This window comes from Solanum tuberosum, unplaced genomic scaffold (assembly GCF_000226075.1).
Source record: "Solanum tuberosum cultivar DM 1-3 516 R44 unplaced genomic scaffold, SolTub_3.0 scf00485, whole genome shotgun sequence".
Taxonomy (NCBI): domain Eukaryota; kingdom Viridiplantae; phylum Streptophyta; class Magnoliopsida; order Solanales; family Solanaceae; genus Solanum; species Solanum tuberosum.
In genome coordinates this window covers 239,406-249,824 of record NW_006239399.1, presented here as the reverse complement: position 1 = coordinate 249,824, position 10,419 = coordinate 239,406, and positions in this window count along the sequence as shown.

Genomic DNA, 10,419 nt, shown 5'->3' with positions numbered 1-10,419 from the left:
TAATTTGTTTAAAAGAATTTCTTTATCTTGCAGTATTTGGAGAATGGAGGAGGAGGGGGAGATAGAAAAATGAAAATTTATCAGATGGGTTAAAAGATAAGAAATTGTAAGCAATTTTTCTCAAACTCTCTTTTATATTTATTTTTCCTTTTCTTAGTATGTTTGACTATAGAAGTTATACTCAATTGATCATAAGTTTTGCTAAGTGATAAACATATGACGTATTCAATTATACTCTTATTTTATTGTTCTAAGTTTTTTTTTTTTTAAATAATTATGTATTTTGTAGTATTTGGAGAAGGGAAGGGGGAGGATGAAAGAAAAGTGAAATTTTATGATAAAATTAAATTCTGAACTTAATTACAATTAACAACTGTAAGAATAATATTGTTTCATCATGGGGTGGGGCGAAGAAAATGAAATGGTGAAACAATTAATTTAAGATTGAGAGCAAGGAAATGAAAAATATAATAATTTAGAACTTTTTATAAAATTGAATACTTAACTATAAGAATAATATTTTTATTTCTAAATTGTCATTTGGTAATAATAATTTTATTGTCTCTGTGTTACTCTAAATCTCCATAATTTTATATTTTTTCTTTTAATTTGTTAATTGAGAGGTAAATATCTCTCCCATGAGTTGTAGTACTTTAGATTTTCACATATTTTGAATTGTAAATTTATGAAAAAATGATTACTAATTTTATGTGTGATAATTGTTTGAATTTTATCTTCTTTATTTTTATTCCACATAAATACACTGGATATGAATCTAACAAACAAGTGATATGCTTTTTTCTTTCCTATTATTGTTTTTCAATTAAATGCATGAAATCTATAAATATTATAAAGCTAAAAATATAGAGAAGTAAAATGCCACTAATAATAATAATAATAATAATAATAATAATAATAATAATAATAATAATAATAATAATAATAATAATAATAATAATAATAATAATAATAATATCTATTTTGTATTATAATTATTTTAATTAAAAATCATCATCATAACTCATATCACCTTTTTAAAATAGTAACTTCTATTATAATAATAATCATTAATTTTGTGGCTTTAACTCACATTTTCATCACTCCTACTCTTAATATTCTCCACTACTCATATGTTTTTTCAAGTTTCTATCCCTCAAATAATATTTTACTTATAAATTTTGACACCTTATCATAATTTTTTCATTATGAATTTTTATATGATCTCAAATAAAAATGATATGATACCTCTTATAATTCAAGAAATTTATTTATAATTTTTTTCATTTTTTTATTGATATTTTTCTTAATTGTTTTCATGTATGTGCTATAATATTATAAAATTCAAAACTCACTTCTTCAACTCTCTTAAGTATATAATAAATGTGCCTACGTTAAAGTTGTGAAAAATTAAAGGCGTTACATTGATTATTTTTTCCAGTTTTTTATTAGTAATATTTAATTATTTATCTATAATAGACCGTAAATGGTCATCATATACAATATTGCAATTTTTCCTATAAAAGAAATGTCATTCTATAATCGGAAATAATTGTATAAGTAGTCGATTTAATTTACAAAATCAAATTTATATGTGTACATATGAAAATTTTATATACTTTATTTTCTAAATTCATAAAATATCCTTAAGAAAATTTACTAATTACTTTTATAATCGCGCGAAGCGCGAACAAGTTTACTAGTTTATACAATAATTTCGAACCGTACCATTGACACTTTTAATTATAGTGATTAAAATTTATGTATGCCTGAAGCAAACACATACACACTATTTTCAGATTGAATTCAAAGTTAGGAATTACATCTAAATATAAATGACCCATGTAGACACGTGATTTTCTTTTTTTTACTGAATTTGATGTTTTACACCATTTTTATCACTTAAATATTTTTTTATATCATAAATTGATATTACGATTTCATCTTATTTTAGTAAATTTATTTTGAAATATTTGAAAAGTACAAAATAGAGTCACGTTTTAGGTTAAGTTCTTCGTTTCTTCACTTTCTTCAAAAGATTATTATTTTTACAAACAATATGTGTTTTTTTAATTTAGAGTTTTATCAATAAGCTAGCGTTTCTTAAGTATATTTTAAATTAACTATGTAACTTTATATATATATTATGTATAATTGATTATTATTTTTAAAAAAAGTACCCACTAATCCTAAATTCACTCCCCTTTACCCCCACAACACTCCCACTCTCACCTCACATCTAACACACCCACTACATACACACGACAACACCTGCATATCCATTTAACCCTCAAACTCCACTCACAAACAAAAACAAGATAACCACTTGCAATTATATACCCTGACACACAGCAACACACCAAAATAAAATCATACATGATGAACAACACACACAATACTCACGTACCCAAAAAAAACCACTTGTGCTTTGTGGTGGAACTTGAAGTTTGTTTTCGCGATTTCAAGTTCGTGGTTTCAAATTATGATATTCTTTTCATGAATTAATCTTCACAAAAGTTCAGATTTAAGGTCTTCATTCAAGCTCCGGTAAAGTTCACCACGGTGTCCTTGTTTTGCTATCAGATTACTCAATTATAGCTTCTTGTACAAAGCTCTATTTGAAGCTTTTCTTATCCGCTCAAGTTCAGATATAAAATTTGAGTTGCATTGAGGTCCAATTCTATATTTTCTCCTTTAGTATCATTCATATGTTTTTGCTTCTTTTGTTAGTTTGAATTTTAAGTTAAATTGTTGATATTTATAGTTAGACATTTTTGATGCTTTGATGTTAATTCAAATGTTTGATTCTAATGTGAGAATTCCTACATAGATTACATTATATTTTAATAGTTAGTAGTTTTCATGAATATATTGATGGAGTTTATGTTGCTATGTAGAGTAGTGTGTGATGATATACTCCATAAACTTTCACTTGTTAAACTTGTAATGATAATTTTTTTCACTGTAAATTGGAGATTACTAATATATATATATGAAATAATGAAATTTAAATGGAATTGTAATACGAAGGATAATCTTTTCAATAAGTTTTATAAAACAGATTTTAGTGTTGGCCCTAGTATGAACACTTCAAATTAAATTTTAATTTTATTTTTGTTCTTCTTTTCGCAGGTATAAAAGATGAGAATTGAATAAAGATTGATGGCAAGCTATGCGTCATCACATTATTGACACTTTGGAAGGAACTTTTACTTATATGTCTTAGTTTAGATGTTATATTTAGTATATTTCAGTTTCATTTGTTTTTGTTATTGGACATATTTTTTCTTTTAGTTAAGGAGTTTGTAATGAGATATTATCTTAGTATAATTTTAGTTGTTTTTAATTATATGATCATGGGTTAATTTTATTATTATCTAGCATGTTTTATTATTTTATTTTTAATTTATGCAACTCTAATTTAATAATAATATCAATATAAAGTAATTAAATTTCATCAACTGTTAGTAATTAGTGACAAAGTATTTCTTCATAAATTAGTTCATGACAAGTTGATTATATTTAGTGACAAAAACATATATTGTCCTAGTAGCCCTTTTAATTTGATACAAATTAATTTTTTATTTCGTGACAATTGTAATTGTCACTAATCATGATAATTTATAGTGATAATACATGTTGTCATTAAAAGCAATACTTTTAGCGATAAAATGATAGATTTAACAACAAAATTATCAACCTTTTTATGATAATAAATTTGTCCTTAATTAATACATTTAATGACAAATATTTTTTTTGTATAAAAAAAATAGTCATTAGTGACGAAATTACATTTTATTCAACTACAAAATATATATAACTTCAGAGACAATTGATGTCGTCACTAATTGAACTAAAATAATCAGCGACGATAAAATTTTGTCGGTAATAATAAACTTTTTAGTGACAAAACATACTATTAACTACAAAAAGATTATACATTTTACGACAAATAAATTTGTCACAAATATTTATGCATTTGGGGACGATTCTTCTTTTTGTAGTTGATATAATACTTTTAGTGACGAAGCACTAAATCGTCTTTGTATACTTTTAGTGACACACATTTAGTGACGACTGATTGACGAATTACTTTTCGTCACACAAGACTATTAGTGACGAAATATAATTTATAAATGACGAAATTATTTGTCCCTGATAATCAAATTTGTTGTAGTACTAAATGGTTTATGAGGACTTTGAGTTATTTGAATTCGTTCCCATATCGGTTCTCAATATTACTCCCAAAATATAACTCAGCTCATATGTTTAAAAATATTTTCCCATCCTCAAACTTTGAGATTATTACTCAAAGGGTTTCTCTTAAAAGAGATAGTACTCAAAACTCCTCATAAACTCATTTGGAAATCGATGTTTCCCCTCATTTTAAATGTAAAAACATTTACTCTTTAGGAATACTTACTTCCCATATATTCATTTTGAAAAATGAAACTCAACTCTCCTTATCCTCATACTCAAGTACTCAAGTCTTAAAACAAATTTTAAAAGATTGTAAAAGACTTCTCAAAATTACTCGAAAGAACTTTCAAGACTTTACTCTTAACTTTACTTTGAATTTAAATTATGAATTATGAATTCAAGGGTTATGATTCATGTTGTGAAGGATCTCTCGATGTTTAGATGTAGTTTAGAGTAGTTAGAATCAGAAAGGAGTAAAGGTACACTTTAAAAGAACTCAGACAGAGCAAACAACTGAAAATAGGACGGGGCAGGCGACCCTGGCGCATTGAGTGGCGTGGGGCGCCACTACTAAAAAAATTGCAAAAGGAGACCTAAAAAAAGAGACCTCAACAATAGGTCGCTAAAAAGAGACCTCATGAGGTCGCTATATCCATCAATAACTTTTTTTTTAAAAAAATTAATAGGAGAGACCTCATGAGGTCAATTTTATAAAAAAATCTGCCTAATTAATAATATAAGTGACTTATTTTAATTTTTTTATTTTATAGTATGTCTTTGTATAAAATATGCGACCTCACGAGGTCGCTATTTGTTAAAATAAAAAAATTAATTTAGGTGTAGATACCTCGTGAGGTCTCACTTTATTAGTCAAATTTGTTAAATAAAATTTTAAAATAAGAGACCTCATGAGGTCTCTTATTTTTATTAAATTGAAATAAGAGGCATTTTTAATTTAGTTCATCTCATTTCCCACTTTTCACCTAAAAGCTACAAAAAAAACCCTAACTTGTCTCTTCCCCATAGCTTTACAGATGTGTAGCCTCCGGTTGTCGTCAAGCCTCTCGTCAGTTTGAAGTTTTAGTTTTCACCTTCGAAACTCACTCAGTTTGAAGCTAAAGCTTTCGTCGTTGATTCAAATTCTCAGTGTCGATTTCTTTCTCTGCAAATAAAGGTGAATCATTCAATCTTTAAACCAAGTTGTAACTATATTGTTTATTTATTGCAAGCATCCATCAATGCGGACTATCTCTTTCAAATTTACTGCAAGCATTAAGTAGAATTTGTGATTCTCTTTTCACTTCATGAACATATAATTAACTTTGGGTTTTACTCTTGTTCTATCTTAATGTCCTGTTTTGACTTTTCAAGATGATTAACATGAATGCTAGCAAGTTTTGTATCATATAATTTAGAAGAAGATACATGGGTAGTAATATCTAAGAATAAAGAAAAATCGGTTATGAAGATTTTCTATTATATTTTGAGATTATTATACCTTATATCTCACTCTAAATAACTCCTAATAATCATGTGTTGAATTCTGATTTAAATTTTGAACTAATATCATTTTGGTTCATGTCTCTGTATGTATTTTGGTTGTTTTTTAACTGAGGAGAGAAAAGTTATATATATATACACTATAGTCTATAGATATAAACCATCGTGCAATAATGAGGAGAGAAAAATTAAGAAACCATTGTACCGAGAAATGTCATTGACCCTTAATAGTGCCTATTGGCTGCATCATCATCATCATCATGCTAGCTGAAGCTGCTGCCTCAAATGCAAGAATCCCTTTAATACTACTAACTGGAAAGATGACTTAATTTCGTGTTTAAAAAATTCAAATTTTGTGTGTTGATGGATTGTAGTTTGATGTATAATAGGAATAATTTTGATCGAGCGGGGCTAAGGCCTGAAGATACATGGGTAGTAATATCTAAGAATAAAGAAATAAAATCTATTATGAAGATTTGTATTGTATTTTGAGATTATTATACCTTATATCTCAATCTAAAATAATCATGTTGTGAATTCTGATGCAAACTTAGAACTAATATCATTTTGATTTATGTCGTTGTATGTATTTTAGTTGTTTTTAAACTGAAAATGTGTTGATTAGATGTTTTTGCTGATAATTGACAATTAAGATGACTTGTTCTTTGTTTATGAGAAACTAAGATGACATATGGATCTACCTATTATTTTATTGGTTGTAGTAATGAGAAGAGGAAAGTTATATATATACTGTAGTCTATAGATATAAACTATTGTGCAGTAATGAGGAGAGGAAAGTTAAGAAACCATTGTGCCCAGAAAGGTCCTTGACCCTTCTGTAATAGTGCCGCCTTACAACTATTTTTTAATGATGTATTCTATTTAGATTTATTTAGGGAAGTGGACATTATTTGGGACAAACTGGTGAGAGAAGTATGCTTTTGTAGTCACCAAAGATATATTTATTCATTTGCACAAGGCCTCGTTAAGCAGCCCCTACTAGGATTGTTACAATTTGATTTTCAATAAATTATTACATAATTTAGTGTTTAACAAATTCAATTTTTTTGTGATCTTTATGTAGATGGATCGGTAACTCAGGCTGAGGCATTCCAGGCAACACACATAAGAAAGAAGAAAAATCTTAAAGATCCAGACGTGTGGGTTGAGCCGCGAGCTGAATTGACTTATGTAAGCCTCTAATTTAAACTAATAGTTACTTATTTTCTAAATTTATATTCTAATAATAACACCATTCAATTTAGAATCGATATCTTCAAGCTTTGGAGGATTTATGACAAACTCAATCAGAAGAAAATTATCTAATAATAACACCATTCAATTTAGAATCGATATCTTCAAGTTTTAGAGGATTTACGACAAACTCAACCAGAAGAAAATCGAGGTATGCCACTTACCCAAGAACAGGTTGAGAGAGTTTGGCTAGACTTGATTGGTGGGCCGAGTAGATATGGGTATGCCTATGGCATACCGCAACAGACCCTTCGTGAATATCATTCTAAGTTTGAAGGCCCAAGTAGTTCCTATGATGATGAATCGATGAAGAAAAATTTGGCTATGGAGCAAAAGATAGATGAGCTATCTAGCCAAGTCGAAGACTCGCGAGTTAGGGAAAGGCGGAGGGACATAGAGTATGAGGGTTTTAAGGCTCAATTGGATGCATTACTTGCTTCAGGAGGGATTCCCCCTTGTTCCAATGATGTCACTTTCCCTCCTAGACCCTCTCAGTCTCAACCTACTCGATGTCCAATGTATGGTCAACAAAGAAATATGACAAATGAGTCTAGTAGTGATGAAGAAGATGAGGATCATGTGGCAAACACACTACCGCATTAGTGAAGTTTTAGAGTCGTAATAGATAATCTAAGTTCTTTACTTTATGACTTTTTTTATGGGACTTATTTGTTTTGTGAATGCATGATAACATTGAAATCCTATTATATAACTTATGGATTTTATGATTTTTTGTTCAATTTCAAATTACGTTGAAGGTGAGTTGCATATTGAGTTGATAAGTGAATATTCAGTAAATGTATTGTATCAGTTGATTGTTGGAAGCTCTTTGAGCTTGATTTAGCTAATTAGAAAGATATTGAATTAATATGACAGGTGATGAGCAGCTGCAAAAATAGTTACAAGTTGCCAATTTTTTACAGAAAAAGAGACCTTATGAGGTCTCTTTTTTGCATTTTATTTTCCAGAAATTTCATAAAAGAGACCTTATGAGGTCTCTTTTCTGCATTTTATTTTTTAGAAATGCAGTAGAGAGACCTCATGAGGTCTCTTTTTTGCAGTTTATTTTTATACAGTAAAGAGACTTCATGAGGTCTCTTTTTGGCAATTTTATTTTTTAGGCAATGAGATAAAGCGGCCTCGTGAGGTCTCTTTTTTTAAATATAAAATAAAAATAAATAATATAATAGTGACCTCATGAGGGCACTTTTATTAAAAATAAAACAAATGTAAATTATGAAATTGCAACCTAATGAGGTCTCTTTTTAAAAAATATCGGAAAATTTAGTGGTGACCTCGTGAGGTCTCCGTTTGGCGACCTCATGAGGTCTCTACAAAAAAGCCACCTACATTATAGCGACCTACCGTTGAGGTAGAGACCTCATGAGGTCTCTTTTTTAAGTCTCTTTTTACAGTTTTTTTAGTAGTGCGCCAACCCTTGAACTTTAGAGGCGCAGTTCTGGCGCGATGCGCCAGCCCTTGCCCAGAATATCCCAACGAATTTTTCTTCTCGTTTTTTGATCCTAACTCGCCTAGAATCGATTGGTTTCCTCAAAATTTCCTTAGATTCAATTACCCAATACAAGTACATAAGAATCTACTCACCTCAAATTTCATCAAACTCCTTAAACAAAGCATGAAGAACAAAACCTCAAGAACACCCATCAAGAATTCAAATCATTCAACCTCAAGAACGAAATTACGGATGAATTTACATGACTGGCGTGTGGGTGAACAAACCCAACACTATGAAAACTTACATACCTCAATTTGGCGAAACAAATCCTCGATTCGCAAGAAATATTGATCGTTCTTCCTTTTCTCCTCTTTTCTCTTCTTGAACCCTCTTTTAAAACCCTAAGCGTATTTATGATTATGAAAACTTACCCAGATCAGTTTAGACCCCTAAAACCTTACTAAAAACGTTTAAAGCTGATGGGGTAAGAAAAAGACCAAAGTACCCCTCATTAATTCAGGTAAATTTTCTTGACTGGACATGTTGACTTCAAACGGGCATATATCCTTCATTCGAACTCGAAATCTAGCAAACTCGGTGGCGTTGGAAAGAAGATTCAAAGACCTTTCATTTGATATCTTATGGGCCACCTAACTCATCATGTACTGGAAGTTATGGTCGTTCAAAGTTTACCCAAAACTCACAACTTAGGCATAACTTGCCAAATTCTCAATTTGGCTCTTTCCAAATTAGTTTTTTCTAAATTTAACTCTTTCTAATAGCGAGGTGTTACATAAAGTATGCATATACACAAGCTTCTCCAAATCTAATCGAGTGGAACTACACTAGGTATGATATTATTATTATCGATAATTTTTTAAAATAATATTAATTATTATAGTAATGTGATAAAAATGCAACTTATAATATTTTATATGTAATTTTTTAATTTCTAATTTTAGTTTTAAAATATTAAATTAAAAAAATATAGAATACTGCAAATAATAAGAGAAGTCCAAACTTAAAAGTCAGAAACCATGCATATAAATATTATGAAGTTAAAACACTCAAATATAAAAAAATATTTTTTCTGTACGATTCTTCATTCTTTTCTTCTTTTGTTTTATTTTGGTATTATGCACTTGAGTCGAAGTCTTAAGAAAAACAGTTTCTCTACCTCCACGAGGTAGTGGTAAGGTTTGTATATACTCTACCATCCGTAGATCACAATTAATATGTTGATGTTATTGTATAGTTATACCCAAGATATTTACATAAAATGACAATGATTTCATATTGAAGTCATCCAACCAAATCTTTACTTGAAGTCAAACGTAATAAGTATTATTAAAATTATTTTATTCATGCATTTGAAACTTGGTTAACAAATAGTAATATCATATAATATTGTTTTGTCGATATTTATGTTAATATTTTAAAATTTAAATTTTAAAAATATATTATTTCTTTTTATAAAAAAAAAATAGACCAACCCGGATTGGTAAAATTTCAAAGTCGCGGGTCGATCTATATTATTCTCACCGAATGAATTGTATCATTAGTCTTCAGGGTACCATCACTATCTTCATAACCTCTCACACATCATTGTATAGCTTGGCCACGTGTATTGTCTAATTTTTTCTTAGGTAATTTTCAGTACCCTCCAAGTTTTAGATTAGATATGATCATACGTCTTGATAATTTTTATCTTATACAAATAATTTTAACGTTCTTCGAATTGTACTTTTCTTTTGCCTGGTGAATATAATTGATTTACTTTCTTTTCTCAATGAATTTTGGATCCCTATTTTTCTTCTGAATAGTATCTTTCATCAAAAAGTATCAAAATGCCTCATCTAACTAATGTCAACCTCTTACACCTCCTTTTTGATGCATCTACACACATTTCTTTATATGCCTGAATTAATTTAGGCTTGCTTTCCTCATATTGTCCTCTAGGTAGGTCACTCTCACCTTATCCCATACAACTTATATATATATATATATATATA